The 19,807-nt window shown below is 47.2% G+C and overlaps 1 long non-coding RNA gene across 1 annotated transcript in view; it reads right to left on the minus strand.

The window, feature by feature from the left end:
- The window catches only part of LOC146356295 (uncharacterized), an 867,031-nt gene that overhangs the window by 696,466 nt on the left and 150,758 nt on the right, over positions 1-19,807 (minus strand). The window lies entirely within an intron of this gene.

Genomic DNA, 19,807 nt, shown 5'->3' on the forward strand with positions numbered 1-19,807 from the left:
TTACTGTGTGCTTGTCATTCCCTACTCACAGTGGTTTATGGGTTCTTTAGCTCATCCATGGGGAACAACCAAGCTGTTGGATCCGGCGTCCTCCATGGTACTTCTTAAAAAAGCTCTGGTTGGAGTTTGGGGGTGGGGTGGGGTGCAAGCTCTGTGGACACTGCAGCTTGGGAAGGGAATGTGAACCCTCCCCTCCCTGTGGGCTGTGATGTCAACAAAGATCACCCCACCCCACAGCAACTGGGCTTGGAAAAAAGCCTCCCGTTGGCTCCAATAGGAGGCTTTTTTTCAAGCCCAGTTGTTGTGCAGGGTGGGTGTGTGTGTGTGTGTGTGTGAGAGAGAGAGAGGGTGTTATATATGTGTGTGCTATATGTAAGAATGCATGTGTGTCTGTTCAATGTTTAACCTCTTAGCAATCCTGTGGACAGCTAGACAGTGTCTAGCTGGCAGTAGGATTTTTCAGGTTTTGGGAACCAAGCTTGGAGTCACGGCTCTGAGCTCAGTTCCCAGAAACCGCGCTCCCCGCCCCCTCCTGCGCCATCTCATAGGCAGCAGCGTTCTTCCCCGTCTCCATGCTCGTAACCGTGGCATGGTGTGGGTGACAAGGTGGCATTGCCAGGGGCGGGGAGTGGAGGAGACAGCCAAAGCATCCTTATGATGCTTCTTGTGTGCCGTGCGGCCTCCCCACCTCCCGCTCCGAGGTCCCCAGCTAGGCAGCCAAAATTGGCTGTCTAGCTGCAAATGCAGGGCGGCCGGAGCGCGGAGGAGAGCGTCCCCTCCACGCTTCTCCCGCCCTGCATTGGATAGTCAGCTGCCTCCAAGTTCGGAGGCTGCCAACTATCCTGATAGGATTGCGCCCTTAATCCAAAATGGCAGTCTACTCAGCAGCAACAGCTGGATGCCCAGTAGAGGCACAAGCTCAGGGACTAGGCCTGGCAGGAAATCCAGTCACCCTCCCTGTCCCCAGACCCATTCAGCTGATTCTGGGATGGATCTGATAATGTCAGCCATCTTATGAGAGGCTCATTTACCTGCCCAGCTCACAAAGTCATCACCTAGTGCTCACAATGTTACAAAAATTGTGTTCTTTTCCCTGGTAGACTTTCCAATTCGTTTACCAAGAACGAGAGGAGGCAGAGATCTGGTCCAACACGATTTTATTCTGCAGAATAAGGCAACCCTTGGGGCTAACGCTCCAACAAAGGTTACAATCAAGTGATGTGATTCAAAAGTTTATATAGGCAAGACCTTTGGGGCTGTCTTACGCTTGCGCGGTACTAATCTCTTTGTCTAGCTGAGAGGGAAACAGAAGACAGGCAGCACCTTTGACATATCTAGGCATGCGCAGAGAGGTAGCCTTGTACTCTAGTAAACACATTCTTGGCATTCCTGAGTCTCTGATAAGGCGCTGTGTCTTTGTTTAGCATGGCAGTCTCACACTGAGGTAAAACAGACATAGCCTAGCTTATAAAATCATGGGATAACAGACATACTACAACTGAAATTTCTATAACAATAATGCCTAACTTCTGTCTACATAGAACTGCCAGATCAGTCTCTATGCAAAAATAAAACAAATGGCCACCCAAACCTGACATCCGAAATGGCCACCTTCAGAAACTGGCAGAGGAACATTCCAATCTCCCAGGCTGCTCTGCTGCTGAGGAAAGTTGCCTGTTGCCAACAGAGGAATGCGAAAAGGAGACTCCGGAGTAAAAGTGCTGAATGAGAATGGATTGGCCAGTTTAATTCTATTCAGTTGTACCACAGCAGGGAAGAGAGAGAATTGTGTTCCTCCTGTTTTTACAGTCATATGCCTCTCCATAACAAGTCTGCCACGTTATTGGTGTTTAATATTAACAAAACGGAGACCAAACTAAGCAGGACAGGCACCAGCAAGCGGCATTGCTGGGCAATTGCCAAGGCCCACATCCCATCCGGGGGCTTCCTGGCCGGCTGTCCCTCCAGCTTCCTGTCACTCTAAGCATGTGACAGTCACTGAAGCAAGCCACTCACTTTGCTTTCTCCCTCTGGGCGGTGGGGTGGATTGGGACCAATGGCTGAGCAGATGGGTAGCAGCGACAGCAGCAAAGAGGTGGTGGGCCCATTTAGGGGGACTTGCCTCAGCCCCCTCCCTTCAAACCTGCAGCCAGCCCTGATGCATTAATAATGCAAAGTTTTCAAACTTCAGCAAAATCAAGGAACAACCAGACTCCGACTCCTCCTCCCTTTAAACTCAACTTTACCTTTAATTGGTGACATTTCTAGTTCTCCTTTCTCCCTCGCCTCATTGTCCCTCGGTAAAAGTGGGACAACAGTTCCATCTGCTGTCCCAAGGGGGAAAGGGATGTTTCTTCGTTCAGGACTTATTTCCGAGAAAAGGCAGTGTTACACTGACTCCTGGAGCCTGCTATGTGAAAGCCAGGAAGTGTTTCCTATGCTAATGTGGAGTCAGAGCTGGTTAAGCCCCTCTGCATCTGTAGCCTAGATGCTTCTTCATTTATTTGTTTACACTACTTCTTACTCTGCTTTCTGTCACAAGCAACTCCCATGATAGCTAGTAATTTATCAACATAATATACAAAAAATGAAACAGTTAAACTTTTTCTAAGCAAGAGACACAACTGTGGCTTCAAAACCTAATCCTGTTCGCCGTTACCGATGGTTCTGCTTATTTACCTGTTATATGTATTGGCAGGTTGGCGGGCACCATGAGAACAAGTCAGAGTCCTGATCTGCAGCCACCATATGATCTTTTGGGCTAGCCGACGGGCCCAGCGGCCTGGAAATGGACTAGCAGCGTGACCATTCTGGATCCAAAAGCACCCCCAAAGCCCAAACTATGAACCTCATCCTTTAGGGGGAATGCAGCCCCCTCCAGAACAGGTTCACTCATCCGGGCAGAAGAATCACCCACTAAAAGTACCTCCATCTTGTCGGGATTGAGTCTATTGGCCCTCATCCAGTCCATCGGCGTGCCCAGGCACTGATTCAGAACAGCCACTGCTTCACCTGGAATTGATGAAAAGGAGAGACAGAGCTGGGTGTCATCCGCACATTGATGACACCTCATCCCATCCCTTCGGATAACCTCCTCCAATGCATAACTGCCAAGGGACAGAACAATAATCCCCCAGCTCCACCTTCTTGAATCAGCCATCCAAGTAGGAGCGGAACCAGTGCAGTGCCTCCCACTCCCAGCCCAGATAGCCTATCGGGAAGGATACCATGGTTGATGGGACTGAAAGCTGTTGAGAGGTCCAAGAAAATCCACAGGATCGCACTCCTCCTGTCTCTCTCTCTCTTTCTCTCTCAGCCGAGGTCATCCCACAGGACAACTGTGCTAAAAATCCAAACTGGACATGGAGGTCTGTGCCCAGCTGCCCTCCAATTAAGCTCTGGACACACGGGTAAGATCCAACTCGAGTTTATTCATGTACAACGAAGGCAGCTCTGTCAACCCAGACGCAGCCCAGATCAACACTCACCATAGAATCATAGAACAGTAGGGTTGGAAGGGGCCTACAAGACCATCGAGTCCAACCCCCTGCTCAGTGCAGGAATCCAAGTCAGAGCATCCCTGACAAATGGCTGTCCAGCCTTGTCTTGAAGGCCTCCAGTGTGGGAGCACCCACCACCTCCCTGGGTAATTGGTTCCATTGTCGTATTGCTCTAACAGGAAGTTTTTCCTGATGTTCAGATGGAATCTGGCTTCCTGTCACTTGAGCCCATGATTCCGTGTCCTGCACTCTGGGATGATCAAGAAGAGATCCTGGCATTCCTCTCTGGGACAACCTTTCAAGGACTTGAAGAGTGCTATCATCTCTCCCCTCAGTCTTCTCTTCTCAAGGCTAAACATGCCCAGTTCTTTCAGTCCCTCTTCACAGGGCTTTGTTTCCAGTCCCCTGATCATCTTTGTTGCCCTTCTCTGAACCCTCTCCAGTTTGTCTGCATCCTTCCTAAAGTGTGGTGCCCAGAACTGGACACAGTACTCCAGATGAGGCCTAACCAGTGCTGAGTAGAGCGGAACTAGTACTTCCTGGGATTTGGAAGCTATGCTTCTATGAATGCAGCCCAAAAGAGCATTTGCCTTTTTTGCAGCCACATCACATTGTTGGCTCATATTCAGCTTGTGATCGACAACAATTCCAAGATCCTTCTCGCCTGTAGTGTTGTTGAGCCACGTATCCCCCATCTTGTAACTGTGCATTTGGTTTCTTTTTCCTAGGTGCAGAACTTGGCTTTTATCCCTATTAAATGTCATTCTGTTGTTTTCTGCCCAGCGCTCCAGTCTATCAAGATCACTTTGAATTTTGTTTCTGTCTTCCAAAAGATTAACTATCCCGCCCAATTTTGTGTCATCTACAAATCTGATCAGCATTCCCTGCACCTCCTCCTCCAAGTCATTAAGAAAAATGTTGAAGAGCACTGGGCCCAGGACTGAGCCTTGCAGTACCCCGTTCGTTACTTCTCCCCAGTTTGAGAAGGTCCCATTAATAAGCACTCTTTGAGTCCCATTCTGTAGCCAACTGTGGATCCACCGGATTGTTGTTTCATCTAGCCCACTTTGAGCTAGTTTGCTCGTCAGGATATCATGGGGCACTTTGTCGAAAGCTTTGCTGAAGTCGAGGTATATGATGTCTACAGCATTCCCACAGTCCACAAGGGAGGTGACTTGATAAAAAAATGAGATCAGATTCGTCTGGCAGGACTTGTTTTTGACAAATCCATGTTGGCTTCGAGTCATCACTGCATTGTTTTCAAGGTGCTTCCAAATGGATTGCTTTATCATCTGCTCCAGAATTTTCCCAGGGATTGATGTCAGACTGACTGGTCTGTAGTTCCCAGGTTCCTCCTTTTTACGCTTTTTGAAGATAGGGACAACGTTAGCCCTCCTCCAGTCATCTGGCACTTCACCCATCCTCCATGATTTCTCAAAGGTAATAGACAGCGGTTCTGAGAGTTCTTCTGCCAGTTCCTTTATGACTCTAGGATGCAGTCCATCTGGCCGTGGAGATTTGAACTCATTCTAAGTAATGAGGTGTTCCTTCACCATATGCCTATCGATCTCTAGCTCCAATCCTGCCCCTTCAGCCTGTACTTCGCCTTTGCCAGGGGGGTCATAGACCCTCTTTTGAGAGAAGACTGAGCCAAAGTAGGAATTGAGCACCTCTGCCTTTTCTTTGTCATCTGTTATCATTTTGCCATCCTTATTTAATAGCTGAACAACCATTTTTTTCCTCTGTCTTTTACTGTGCATGTATCTGAAGAAAGCCTTTTTGTTGCTTTTAGCATCCCTCGCTAACCTCAGCTAGTTCTCAGCTTTAGCCTTCCTGATGCCATCCCTGCAATTCTGTGCTACCTGCCTGTACTCTTCCTTTGTTGCTTGGTCTTCTTTCCACTTCCTATATGTGTCCTTTTTTGTTTTCAGGTCATCTCTAAGCTTTTTGTGAAGCCACATTGGCTTCACCAGTTACATTTATAATCCTAATGTGACTAAATAAGTGACATCAGCCAAGCATGTCTGGTCATTATCAACTGAGCTTTTACTGACCCCCCCCCCCTTCTTCTCTCAGATCTCTGCAGCCTTTTGCAAGGAAGATGATTCTTAGGTCTGGGGTGAGTTGCTGTGGAAACAAGATAACTTATCTCTACTATCCTAACAGTTTCTTCTTTTGTACGAAAGAAACAAAGACTTTGTTTTAGGCTTTTGAGGAATCTGCCAGGTACAAGACAACATGGCCTTGCAGTACTTATTTTCCACACAACCAAGGGCGTTTTGTGTTCCAAAACCAGGCCTGAAGCCTGATTGAAATGGATCTAGATAATCTGTTTCATTTCATTCAAGAGTGCCTGGAGTTGGCCAGCAACCCCCCAATCAAGCACCTTGTCCAGGAAGGGGATCTTAGCACCAGCCTATAATTGTTAACATCTTCTGTGTCCATGCCAGCCTTTTTCAGGAACAGCCTAATAACTGCCTCCTTTAAGTGGCTGGTCCCACACCCTCTCTCAAGGAGGAGTTAACAAACTCCTGGTGCAAAGGGAACCGTGTAAAAGCCAAAATGGAACTCGCTGGAAAGGAATGGGCGGGAACGGCCCCTTTATATTAAAAAAAATGCCAAAAATAGCAGCATGTGTTAGAAACACTTGAGAACAATATTTTAGGACTAAAATCCTTGCAATATTATATTATAAGTAACCCCATAATGCCCAGCACACATCCAGAATGGAATGGAATGGCCCAGAATGGCCTCTTCCGAATGAACAAAATCAACCAAAGTCACCAGTCACACATAACTCCATAGCAGAAATGCAACAAGCCACAAAATGTCCCCTTACAAAGAGCCTTGCCAATTAGCATCCTTTGGCAAGGCTGCCATTTGGAGGGAGCTCTCAGTAGAGGCAGTTCTCGAGGTTGCTAGGAAGGTAAGGGGAGAATGGCTGTGAAAATGTGGCTGGAACGACTGGAGAGTAAAGCTAGGCAGTTTCTGTGCAGGGGTAGATCAGGCACAGAGGGAACCTGACTTATGTGGAGTTAGACCCTTGGTCGATCTCGATCAGTATTGTCTACACCAGGGATGGGCCGAGTTCAGGCTTGCGGATCTTCTTTGCCTTTTCCTGGAACCCCGAGATCCACCAGCCAGAGCCTGGTGAAAGAGACTTTCTCTTGGAGTTCAAGAATTCTGAGCCCAGGAACCTTTCTTCATTTCAGCACTGTAATGTAGGGCAGCGGAGCGTGCCTGTGTGTGTGTGTGTGTTCATTTTGTTGTTGCTATTGTTAAACAATTGGGAGTCAGCAATCTTTGCTGAGCCTCCAGAGATCTACCAGTAGATCCAGATCTACCTTCTGCCCACCCCCGACTGTGGTTCTCCAGGGTTTTAGACAGGAATACTTTCCCAGCCCTGCCTGGGGATGCCAGCGATTGAACCGGGATGTTTTGCATGCAAGGCAAATGCTAAGCTACCACTGAGCTCCGGTGACGGAGCTTTTATCCTGCGACTGAGATGGCTCCTTCGCGGAGTTTGCGGGCTCTTTACATGACGCAGTGATCATCCCAGCCACCTCCTGCAATAAATGCCCTTTGTTTCGTTTTTAAACAGATCGCAGATAATGAGCTACCAAATTACCCTGTTGTGTTCCGCCAAAAAGAGTTAAAGCCACAAGAAGAGGAGCGAGATCAATGAAAGTTGATGGAAGACTCAGATACGGGGAGAAGGGGCTGGGGGAAAGGAAGCCCGAGTAAAGGGAGTCAGGTGTGATCCTGCGTTCAAAATGGAAGCAGAAAGCCCCATTTTAAATGCAGGAGTTTAGGCTGGTGCAGAAATGCCCAGAGAGACCTTCAGAGTTACAAATATTCCAGCAGCTTCTTCGAATGTCTCGTAGCTGTTCATAGTGGAAACCCCCAATTTGCCTCTTAAGTTACAAGTCCAGTTTTGTGGCCCGGGTGGGATGCTGAAGCTTTTTCTTAAAAAGTGTGTGTGTGCACGTGCACATGGGGCAGGGAGTTGTAGGCCTTTTCTCTGTCTAAACACGCATAGGATTGTGCCCTAAGTCACATTTGTGTGTGTTGCGTGTCTCGGCAAAAGGAAGAGAAAGACCCAGTTTTGGGTGGCCAGGAGGGAGGCCCTAAGTCAGGCACTGAGGATTCCCCCATGACAAAATCTCTACCTCAGTTTCTAGAACTACAATTATATGTTCATCTAACAATTTACTGCCTTTTTCTGGCACCCTAACGATAGGGCCCAGTGTCTTTTCTAGCATTAAAAGTTATGCTGGGGGCAAGGAGCTGAATCCACCACCCTTCACCAGGTGCCACCACTATACTGGAAGTGAGATGGAACAGAAGAAGTTGCCTTATACTGAGAGCTTTTCTCCATGAGGCTGTTAATCCGCTGCATCTACTTTTGGTTTTGTCTCAGAATTGAGATCTGAGCACTACACAAGGAGTGTTTCCTGCGTCTCCACTGTGATATAGTGGAATACCGCAAATACTCAAGAGGAAATTGCACTTTCTTTTGCTATCAGAAATAATATCACATTTTCCCTGCTCTAAGAAAACTCACAGAAAGCAAAACAGGAGCATCACAACATCGCCTAAAGAACCTGTAAGCAACTGTGAGTAGGGAATGACAAGCTCACAGTAAATGCCTTATGTAGAAAAGCTCTGAGTCAGAAAAGCTCTGAATCTAGCCCAGTATTCTCGATGCTGACTGCCAGTGGCTCACTAGGGCTGCAGGCTGAGGCCTTCTGCATGCAAATCATGTGCTCCAGCACTGGGATATGGCCCCCTAGGCTGGGGGAAAAGTTCTTGGTGCAATTGTGCCTGGAAATTTGAGGTGGGGGAGGGTCCAGCCACATGAATTAAAAATTGTCTCTACCCTTCTTACCAAGTTTGGCCCTCAGGAGCCAAGCTGCCTTGGATCAGCCATGGGGTGGGAAGGAAGTCAGCTGAAAGCATAGACACACTTCACAGTCCCCATTCTCATTAACTAACTTAAGTTGGTCTCTGCAGGAAACAACAGTCTGTGAAAATGACTGATCTACTGACAATCAAGTATTTTTCCCTTTCAGCCATTTCTTGTGAGTACCCAGAGATGCTAAGTTAAAACTCTTCATGGACAATGCAGGTGACTGTTCAGCTGTTGGGTTCTGCTAGGAGATGGATGCACAGAGCTTCTGGGGCTTTCCCCTTCTCCACTTCTGTGTGTGTGTGATGGCTTGGGCTGTGTATTCCACAACTTCTCACACACATGGCAAAAGGATGGAATTTGGTACTGGTTGCCAATTCCAGCTTCATATCCAGGGCTGCTTTCATTGTTTTCTTTTGTTTTTAAAGGTTCTAGCTCTTAAAGCAGGTATACGTGTGTGCATAATGCATGCACTTTTGTGCACTGGAGCCCACTATAGGTACTTCCAGACCTATAGTTAAAGTTCTGCACTCCTGCTTTTAGCTTCAAGCTAAAATATGGAGGCATTTGTGGTCTTTTGGCCCCTCCCCTTTTGCCTTCAGCCGCATTCACCACTGGGATGCGGCCCCCGAGAGCTCCTCCAAAACGGAATTGGGCCCTCAGGTGAAAGAGGTTTTGCACTCCTGCTTTAGAAGTTACTGTGGGAACCAGACTAGAGTTACCCTTTCATCTTCACTTTAGGCAGAGCAGTGAGTAGAGGAGTTTTTACACCAAATGTTAGCTGCGGTTCATCCTTTCATCCCCATTCTTGAGAAAGTTTTATTTGCGAATTTATATCCACTTTCCCCCTTCCAAAACAGAGGTGCCCAAAGCAGCTAATAAAGCAAGCATGAAAACGGCAACCTTCTCCGCAACAATAAACAACATCAAAATAAAAGCGGTCACTAAAAATGTAAAAAGCAGCAGTGAAGCTAATATAGCCCCTACCCCAAGGAACCAGGTCTAAATGAAACGAAACCACTTAAAGATATTTTTAAATATGGGAAGTGGGATATAAGAGCTTTTTAAAGAGGGATTGGCCAATGTGATCGTATCATGCCAGTATTTTCCCAGCTGCACTGGCTGCCAGTCCATTTTCAGGCCTGATTCATAGTGCTGGTATTAACATTCAAAGCCCTACATGGCTTAGAATCGTAGAATCATAGGGTTGGAAGGGGCCGACAAGACCATCGAGCCCAGCCCCCTGCTCAGTGCAGGAAGCCTGATTCCCAGGCAGTCCCCCATCGAAGTACTAACCAGGGCTGATCCTGCTTAGTTTCCGAGATCAGGCACATCCAGCCAAGTTATCTGAAGGATCCCCTCCTCCCATATGTGCCTGCCTGGACCCTAAGATTGTCCTCAGGGGTCCTTCTCCCAGAGCCTCTGCCAAAAGAAGTAAGGCAGGTGGCTACCAAAAAAGGGCCTTTTCTGCTGTGGCGCCCCATTTGTGGAATGAACTCCCTAGAGAGGTTCGCCTGGCGCCTACGTTGTACTCCTGGTGCCAGGTGAAAACCTTTTTATTTTCCTAGCATTATAATCTTTTAACTTTGCTGTTTTAAATCTGTTACTGTACTTTAAATATCTGCATTGCTGCTAAGTTTTATTCTGGTTGTATTTTCATACTGTAGTTTTAAGTTTTTATACTGTATACTGTTTTTATGCTGTACTTTGTGGTTTTAATTTTTGTGAACCGCCCAGAGAGCTTTAGCTATTGGGCGGTATAGAAATATATATATATATATATATATATATATATATATTACACAAGGCTGTTAATCTGCTGTATCTACCTTTGGTTTTGTTGCAGAATTGAATTCTGAGGTCTACACAAAGAGCTTTTCCTTTCCTGCTTTTCTGCTACATAACCTCTAGGTGGCACTGTGGTATAGCAGAATAATACAATAACACAAATGGGGAAATATGTTTTGTTTTGCTTTCACAAATAATACTACATTTCCCCTATCCTAATAACAACCATCAAAATGCTCTTAAAAAACAGAAGCAAAACTGGAGGGTCACAATGTCATTCAAAGAACCTGTAAATAACCATAATTAATGACTGATGACTGCACAGTAAATGTCTCATGTAGAAAAACTCTAAATCTATTGAATAAATAAAAATGAAATTTATACAGCAGGTAACCCAGAAGCTCACAGGAAAAAAAGCCTTCAGGTGGTGATGGAATGCTAGCAAAGTAGGAGACACCCTAATCTCTCATGGCAGAAAAGTCCACATACCAAATGCCAAAACAGGAAACAGCCTTTTGCACATCCTCCCCCACAAGTGTATGTCAAAAGGCAAAGGAATGCGCAAAAGGGTCTCGCTAAATGGGACTTCAGGCAACCCCTCCCATGTGTTGAAAGAATATGATGGTGTGCGGGCTACACCCAGCTCCACTGCCGATGCACCTGACGGCCACTCTTTCCATTGCACTCGTGTTCGGCACACATCAGAAGGGGCTCTGTGCATGAAGGGGGAATCTTGACTGGGCCAGGTCAGATTTCTAGCAGCGGCATTCTGTGCTGGCTGAAGTTTCTGGATGGTCTTTGCGGACAGCTGCCAGGTTCCTGTTCAGAAGCTCATGGTTGGATGTCCTAAATCTCAGGGGAATTATTTCATATGCACTTTGTATTTCTTGAACTTCGACCTGATGGGTCTGTGCAATGCTTGGTGGCAGCCCTGACGGCTGCTTTCCCTTTGCAGGTTCTTTGAATACCCTGAGTGTATCTGTGCCAGCAGCAGTCGTTCCGTGTGTGTGCATTGCTGTCGTAGTGGCTGGTGTCTCGTGTATTGTCTGCAAAATGTACAGGCCTCAAAAGCAGAGTAAGCTGAGCATCGATGCTTTGTCAGCCCAGACTGTTATTAAGATGCTGTGCGCGTAGGTGGAGTTTTACAGACAGAATTTGTCTGAAAGCAACTCCCTTCGGGGCTGGGGCTTTCAGTGGGTGGGCTGGACCAGGCAGTGTTTAGTTAATTAATGGTTAATCTGCATCTCAAGAAAGGGGTAGCAGTGACTGGATGTTGTGGTCTTGGGCTGGGGAATAAGGTTGGGAGCCTCCCCTTTCCTGGCTTCTCCGCCTTGCATTTCTCTAGAGCCCAAGGCTTCTCCTTGCCTGCGCTCCTTCTAGGCCCTGCAGATGCCGGCAAGCGAAGTTCCACATAGCATCTCTGGGGCCGAGTGAAATTGCTCTCAGAGGAGGTGAGAGCAAGTCCCTCTTCCTCCATTTCCACAACAACTGGCCAGAATTCCAGCTGCGGCTTCTCTTCTCCGAGAGGTCCCTTCCCCTCCTCCTCTCCACTTGCCTTTTGGTTCTTCTTTCCTTCTGCTAGGCAGGCAACTTATCACTTGCCTCTCTCTCTTTCATCCATCCATCCATCCTTCCAGCTGCCTCCCTTCTCTACTGGACCAATCATTCCTGGCTCAGTTTTCCCTTCCCTTCCCTTCCTCCTCCCCACCCCTGCAGTGCTATGCCTCAGCACTGCCTTTTCAACTCTGTCTTAGCCATTTCTGCTTGCTAAGCTGCAGCTGTAGCATTTTTGCCCAGCCAGCTGGACTGTGGAGATCTCCTGGCCTGTGTCTTGCCCCTGTCCCCCCCCATTTGGGCCTTGAGGAGGCAGTGAGCCCCGTGGCGGTTCCCCACAAGGGGATATTGTAGCCAATGGAAAATCTGGGGATTCCAGAAGCAACCTTCCATCCTCCCATCCCTCTGTAGGTTCACAGAAATCCGTATTCAAATATTAGGGCAGCCTTTACAGCCTGGTGCTTCCCCCAGATGTGTTGGTTACAACTCCTATGCTGGCTGGGGATGATGGCAGTTGTAGTCCAACACATCCAGAGGGCACCAAGTTGGAGAAGGCTGCCCTGTGACAACCGATCGCTTTAGTTTATGTAAGAATAGAATGTTGCCTGCCCCTCTTAGGACCAAAATCACCGTGTTGGAAGGGATCCCCAGCCTTGGTTTATTTCAGGGGTGGGCAACGTGTGGCCCTGGGAGGCTGGCTCCACGGCCTGTCACAGATGCCCTGGCCCCCCAGTTCCACCCTGGTTTCCCCAGTTCCACCCTGGCTTCCCCAATTCCACCCTCCCTGCGCACTGCTGCCACAGAGGACATGGGGGGAGAATAATCCCCGCGGACCCCCTTTCCCAGGTGAATCGGCCAATTCTGCTCAGAAACGGGGTGCGTGGGGATGACTCTCTTCGGGCACCCTGTTTCCCAGCAAAATTGGGCCCTGCCAGCCTGCCAAGCACCTGATGGGGAAAAGGCCCATGGGGCTGAGTCTCCTCATGGGCCCTGTTTCAAAGCAGAATCGAACCCTCCAAGCAACTGATCAGAATCACTGTGTACGTAATGGCCTCACCCACTTGTGTACCCCCCAAAGGGTTCCATGGCAGCCAGTGTGCCCCCCCCCCCGGTTTCTTTGGATTATTTTTATCCTGCCTCGAACACTGAAGTTACAGCTGTGTTCTGTATAAGTTGAAGGTGATATTGTTGCCAGTGGAAAAGCTGGGCATTCCAGAGACAAAAATCTTCCTTCCTTCCTTCCCTCCTTAGGTTTACAGAAATAAACTTGTTTTCAAGTATTAGAGCCAAAACTGCTAGTTACATTGCTGATACCCTCCATCCCTATCGGCAGGGTGATGGTCAGAGTCTGTTTATTTATATGCTGCATTTTCCACAAACGCAATGGGCTGGATCCAGACCTAGTCATATGGAAGAGTGTGACTTCAAAGGGCCTGTCGTAAGTATGACAATGTCTGGGTCCAGCTCATTGCGCCCAGATTGGTTCACAGACAAATAGACCACGTAAACACAATAGTAGCAAAACAGCCACATATTGCATAATAAAGATAACACCACTACAATGTAACACTGGCAGTTCAACAATTAACAGTAACTTAAAGCATATCACCAGTTTTGAAATCTTTACACTGGCTGCCAATTTGTTTCTGGGCAAAATGTAAAGTGCTGGTTCTTACCTTTAAGGCCTTACGTGGTCCAGGCCCCAGATACCTCAGGGAGCACCTCCTCCCCTCGTCCCAGCCCGCCACTTAAGGTCCTCGGAGGGCCCTCTGCTGCGGCTGCCTAAGGTGAGACTGGCAGCCACATGCAAGAGGACCTTCTCCTCGCCGCCCCTCAGCTGTGGAACCGCCTGCCGGTTGAAACACGCCTGCTGACCTCGTTGAAGGTTTTTAAGCAGGCATTGAAGACCCTTATTCCGGCAGGCCTTCCCTTTTGAGAACCCTCGTTCCTCTTTGTTGGCTCTTGTATGCTGTTTTTAAGCAGTGTTGTTTTAAGCTGTGTTTTATTGTTGGATTTTTTAAAAAATTGTTCTTAATTCAAAGTTGCTTTTCGTTATATGTTGTTTGTCCATATGTTTTTATTTAAATCATTTTAAAACTTGCATATTGTATTTTAATGTTTTCACTTTGGTAAGCCGCCCAGAGAGCTTTGGCTGTGGGGTGGTATAGAAATGTAATAAATAAATAAATAAATAAAAATAAAAAGTTTAAATGAGTATATGGGCGCAATCCTATGTCCACCTCCAAACTCGGAGGCAGATGGGCATCCTATGCGGAGTGGGAGGAGCGCAGAGGCGATTCTTGCCTCCACACTCCTCCCACTCTGCTTTTTTTCTAGATGGGCATTTTCACCCATCTAGCTGGGGCTCTGCGGAGCAGGAGGGAAGGAGGCTGGGGATGCCAGAGGATTCTTCATAAGCTGGCCTCCGCAGTCCCTGCCCCCTGCTCACAGGACTGCCCCCTTTCCTTTCTCTCTGAGGTTGCTTTTGCGACTTCAGAGAGGCAGCTGGTGTGATTCCGTGCCGGCTGGGACGGGGAGGGGAGCTCGGACACCTGGGTTCGAGATCGGAGCACTGTCTCCAGCCTCGGAGCCAGGAATCAGAAAAATCCTATGGCTCCCCAGATGCTGTCCAGGGGCCACAGGATTGCTCCCTAAGTCAATTAAACAATATCCAGTGCCAGCAATATCAATATATCCACGTCAAGCAATCCACTCAGCAGGTTGTATTAAGAGAACCAACAAACTTAATAACAAGCTCAAGATAAAACTAACAAAATTGAACTGCTCTTAGAAGCAGCCTCCAGTCAAGCTTATTATATCCATGTATTTATTTATTGCATTTATATCCCACCTTTTTTCCTCCTTAAGGAACCCAAGGTGGCATACATAACCCCCTCCTCTCCATTTTATCTTCACAACAACCCTGTGAGGTGGGTTGGGCTGAGAGTCTGTGACTGGCCCAAAGTCACCCAGTGAGCTTCCATGGCTGAGTGGGGACTAGAAGCCGGATCTCCTGACTCCCAGTCCAACACTCTAGCCACTACACCACACTGGCTCCCCAGTAGATCTATGTCCCAGGCCCTGCTCTGGTTCTAGTTCTGCTCTCATGGGAACAGTCCGCCCTTGAACTTCAGACCACGTGTGTCTGTTCCTCAGAAGTGTATCTTACTTCAGTGTTGGCTGCCTCTGCTGCACCTGAGGGTAGCAGGGTAGCTTAGAGGCACAGGGCAGCTGTGTGATACATATACAGCTCTGTCTGCCAGCGCCTCCCCCGCCCCCGCAAAACCCCTGCCGCCTGAGGCAGCCACCTCACTCTGCCTAATGGTAGGGCAGGACCTGCTGCCTGTATAGCCGGAGTTCTGAGTGGAAGGTTGTTCCCTCGCAGCCTTCACAACGCACAGAGCCCAACCACCTCACCTAAACCTGGGCTTGACAAACTGTAAATCTCTCCTTGTTACTTTGTTCTTTTTTTTTTTTTTTTTAGAGTACTTCTGAGTGTCCCACAATGCACAGGACAGCTACATGGATGGAAGGACGGAGCTGGGCACCAGCACGATAATTGAAACTTGGCATTCTTCCTACTGGGCTGTTCTGAGTGCCTCATAAACCAGGCAATAATCAGTGCTTTGCCATGCTATGCAGCAAAAACAGCAACCGGCCAATGAATACAAATGCTTTGAGCTGCTATGGAATAAAGTGCATTGTGTAATAAACTACATTGATCAACATAGATTTGGTTTCTTTTTTGAATACTGAACCAGGTGGACCAATGAGAGCTTTTCTACACAAGGCATTTATTGTGTGCTCATCGCTCCCTACTCACCGTTGCTTACGGGTTCTTTGGATAACATTGAGACGCTCCACTTTTGTTTCTGTGTCTAACCAGCACTTTGGGCAAGATTTTTTAGAGTGGGAAAAATGCAGTATTATTTCTGAAAGCAAAAGAAAGTGCTGTTTCCACATATGTATTTGTTCTGTTCTACTATACCACAGGGACACCTAGGGGTTATGTAATAGAAAAGCAGGAAAGGAAACGCTGCTTGTGTAATGCTCAGATCTTACTTCTCCAAAGAAAACAAAAGTAGATGCTGTGGATTTATTTATTTATTTATTATACTGCCCAACAGCCGAGGGTCTCTGGGCAGTTCAAAAAATTAAAACCATGAGAATACAACAGAAAATACAATATAAAATATAATAGATTAAAGCTACAGAATAAAAGTACAACCAGAGTAAAACTAGCAGCAGTGCACGTATTTAAAATGCAATAGCAGATTTAAGATAGCAGAACTAAAAACTCGAATGTTAAAATGCTAAAATACTGGGAGAATAAAAAGGTCTTCACCTGGCACCAGAAGGAGTACAACGTAGGTACCAGGCAAACCTCTCTAGGGAGTTTGTTCCACAACTGGGGTGCCACAGCAGAAAATGTCCTTTTCCTGGTAGCCACCTGCCTTACCTCATTTCATAGAATCATAGAATATTGGGGTTGGAAGGGGCTTATAAGACCATCAAGTCCAACCCCTGGGTGTTTGGCAGGAGCTCCTGGAGAAGGACCCCTGAAGATGGTCTTAGGGTCTGGGCAGGTACATATGGGAGGAGGCGATCCTTCAGGTAACCTGGCCCCAAGCCATTTAGGGCTTTGAATGTTAATACCAGCACTTTGAATCAGGCCCAGAAATAGACTGGCAGCCAGTGCAGCTGGAAAAGTACTGGCATAATGTGATCTCACTGGCTGGTCCCTGTTTCTTGCTGCCCTGTTTTGGACCAGCTGAAGTTACCGGACCGTTTTCAAAGGCAGCCCCATGTATAAGGCATTCCAGTAGTCCAGATGAGACGTTATCAGAGCATGGACGACTGCAGCTAAGCTATTTCTGTCCAGACAAGGGCATGGTTGGTATATCAGCCTAAGCTGATAAAAAGTGCTCCGTGCCACCGAGTTCATCTGTGCCTCAAGTGACTGTTCTGGATCCAAGAGCACCCCAAACTACGAACCTGATCCTTGTCTGGATTGAGTCTGGATTAACAGCCTCTTGCAGAAAACCCTGAGGCAGCTTCCTAAGTTCCTCTCTTTTACCAGCTATTGTAAAATTCTGTACCAGAAACGTCCCAAGGCTGGGAAAGCTACCTAGAGCTTATTTAGGGCTTCTCTGCAGAGTCGTACAAAGTTTGCCCTGCGTTCCCCCAACCCCACCTCCCGTCCACTGTTCTTTCTGCAAGTCCATCTCAGTTGTTTATCCGGACCAGGCCATAGGATCCAGGAAGGGAATGTTTGTGTTCCCAGAAGAGTAGACAAGTTCATGGCATGGGGTTCAAGGGCTATGAGTCATAATAGCTATGAATGAATCTTCCCTGCTCAGGGGTAGCATATCTCTTACTACAGGATATTCTGGAGAAAACCCAGGAAGGGCTTCTTTCTCCAGTGAAGGAAGAGAGCATTTCCATACACGCTTAAATCATTTTGTGTTTCATTAGGCCTATGATATGAATCAGAAACCTACATGGCTGAAGAGAAGAACCTGCCACACTACAGATGTGGTTGGACCACAACTCCCATAATCCCTGTCCCTGGCCATGCTAGCTGAAGGGAGTTAGAGCCCAAGGACATCTGGAGAGTCACAGATTCCCTATCCATATGGTATGCAGGCAAAAAGATATATTCCATTTTCTATGTTTCGTTTTACTTAAGCAACATTTATATCTGATGGGAGAGCAGGACGCACAAAAAGGAACCTCTTAGGTCCTTGAGTGAAGCAGATGGAACATTCTTCTATAATTATCTATTTTTATCTCCCGTTCTTTCTGCAAGAAGCTCAGGGCGTGAGGGTTAGGTTGCCCCCATGTTATCCCTGTTACAGCGCTACATGGGGCCAGCCCAAGGCATTTTGCTGCCTGAGGCAAAGGATACGATGGCGCTCCCTCCCGTTCTGTGTACAGGAGTTGATTGGATTGGAAGCTGAATGTTTCGTCAACACTGGCAATGAGACAGCATCCTCCATGACACCTGAAGGAGGCGGGCTAGTTTAGTTGTTTTAAATCTACAAATTGCACTCCCTTTAGAAGGAAGCCTCTGAGCTCGGATGCTTCCATGTATCCATGTTCCTGTCAGGCTGCTGCTGGCAGGAGGAGCAACAAAGGTGATTTTTTTGCCTCTCCGTCTTCCTTTTAAACGTCTTTCCTCTAGTTGGGCCTTTGAACCCATCTAGAGAGGGCGCACTTGTAGGGGCTAGAGAGGCCATAGGCTTTCTCATATCCCACCCTCTCCCCTCCCCCTGGAACACCCCATTTTCCTTTCCTCCAAGGCCGCATTTGCAAACTCAGGAAGCTGCTTGCACAGTTCTTCCTGCACTGGCTGCAAGGGGGCGGAGGATCAGAACTCAGAGTCCAAAGCAGCATCTATGGCCTTGGGAGATTCCAAACAATCCAGTGGTCTCTGGGATGCTCTCCCAGGGACCATTGGATTGCTGTCTTAATCTTTTAGTTACTTATTATTTTTATCATCTTTGTATACTGTTAACGTTGTATTTTAATGTGAGGGATTCTAATATATTAAGTGGTATTGAAGGATATTATAAACAAACAAATAAGAGGTGCCGAGAAAGGCTCCTCCATTACCTTGCATCTGCCACCTGCCTCACTCTATCCAGTGGTAGGGCTGGCCCTGGAGGCAAGTTAGGCTTAAAGGTGGTGAGCTCCCCCAGAGAATTTAGTGACTGAGCTGGGATTTGAACCTTTTTTTCCCACATCTACCACTCTGTAGGGTCTCCAAGACAATTCCACATGACTGCAGCAATAAAACTGCTTGCATGGCTGTATATTTCCTTCAGATGGATGGTGTAATAATAAAAAAAAAATTTTGACGAGAAGCAAACTAAAAGGAAGAGAAAATCACTCTCCTCCTGCCCTTAAGAGTTCAATATGAACAAGACTCAAAATGTACAACAGTAAATCAATAGCTGTGCAAAGTTTTAAAATGCAGGAGTGACCAGGTATTTATTTTAGACTGTCACTTTGTCATTCATGAACGGTTCTGCTAGCGCTGCTCACTCTCACATAAACCAAAGAGGCAGTGCAGTGCAGTGGCTAGAATGTTGGACTGGGAGTCGGGAGATCTGGGTTCTAGTCCCCACTCGGAAATGGAAGCTCACTGGGTGACTTTGGGCCGGTCACAGACTCTCAGCCCAGCCTACCTCACAGGGTTGTTTTTGTGAGGATTAAAGGGAGAGGAGGAGGATTATGTACGCCACCTTGGGTTCCTTAAGGAGGGAAAAAGGTGGGCTACAAATGCAGTAAATAAATATATATAAAATAAACCATGCAATCCTAGCTATGTCTACCCAGAAGTAAGCCCCAATGGGATTTACTCCCAGGTAAGCATGCATAGGATTGCAGCCAAAATCTTTAAACTAGAGGTGATTGTGGTGGTGCAACAGCACCCTCTAGTGCCCAAAGAGAAAATGGCCATTTCTTTGAGTTCACCTGATTCCCCAGAAATCAACCGTCTCCCTGATTCTTTCACAAAGAAACCACCTTAACTCCCCTGCAGTGTAGCCAAGACTTCATTTATTTATTTGTTTATGTACAGTATTTCTTACCGCACCCTTGGTCACAGTAGATCTCTGAGTGACTAAGAGTTATATTAAAACCATATATGGAAAACTGAAACAGTTAACTACAGAACAGCATCATCAAAACCAAAAGCCTATGCAAGTAAAAACAAAAACAAAACTCACATGCATTACATTACAGCAGTAACAACAGCACAAGATCAGCTTACGCTCTTGAACACCCGGTTTCCGCCACCAGAGGAAAATGAGCTAGGATTGTTTCTGTAGCAACAGCCAGAGGAAGGCAGGCAGAATTTCACTTGGTGCAGCGTCTCTACAGGGAGGTGCACTGATGGAGAAACTGCACCCGTTGAGTATTTACTTGTCACACATGTGTTTAAAGGTACAGGCGCCCCCTTGGGGGGAAGAGGAAAGAAAGAAAGGAGGGGCCAACCTCAAACAGCAGATTCCTTGTGCAGTGGGGGGAATAGCCAAACGTTTTTGTTTGT

The sequence above is a fragment of the Heloderma suspectum genome, chromosome 2 (assembly GCF_057233095.1).
Source record: "Heloderma suspectum isolate Gila_16-S chromosome 2, 16-S_ref, whole genome shotgun sequence".
Taxonomy (NCBI): domain Eukaryota; kingdom Metazoa; phylum Chordata; class Lepidosauria; order Squamata; family Helodermatidae; genus Heloderma; species Heloderma suspectum.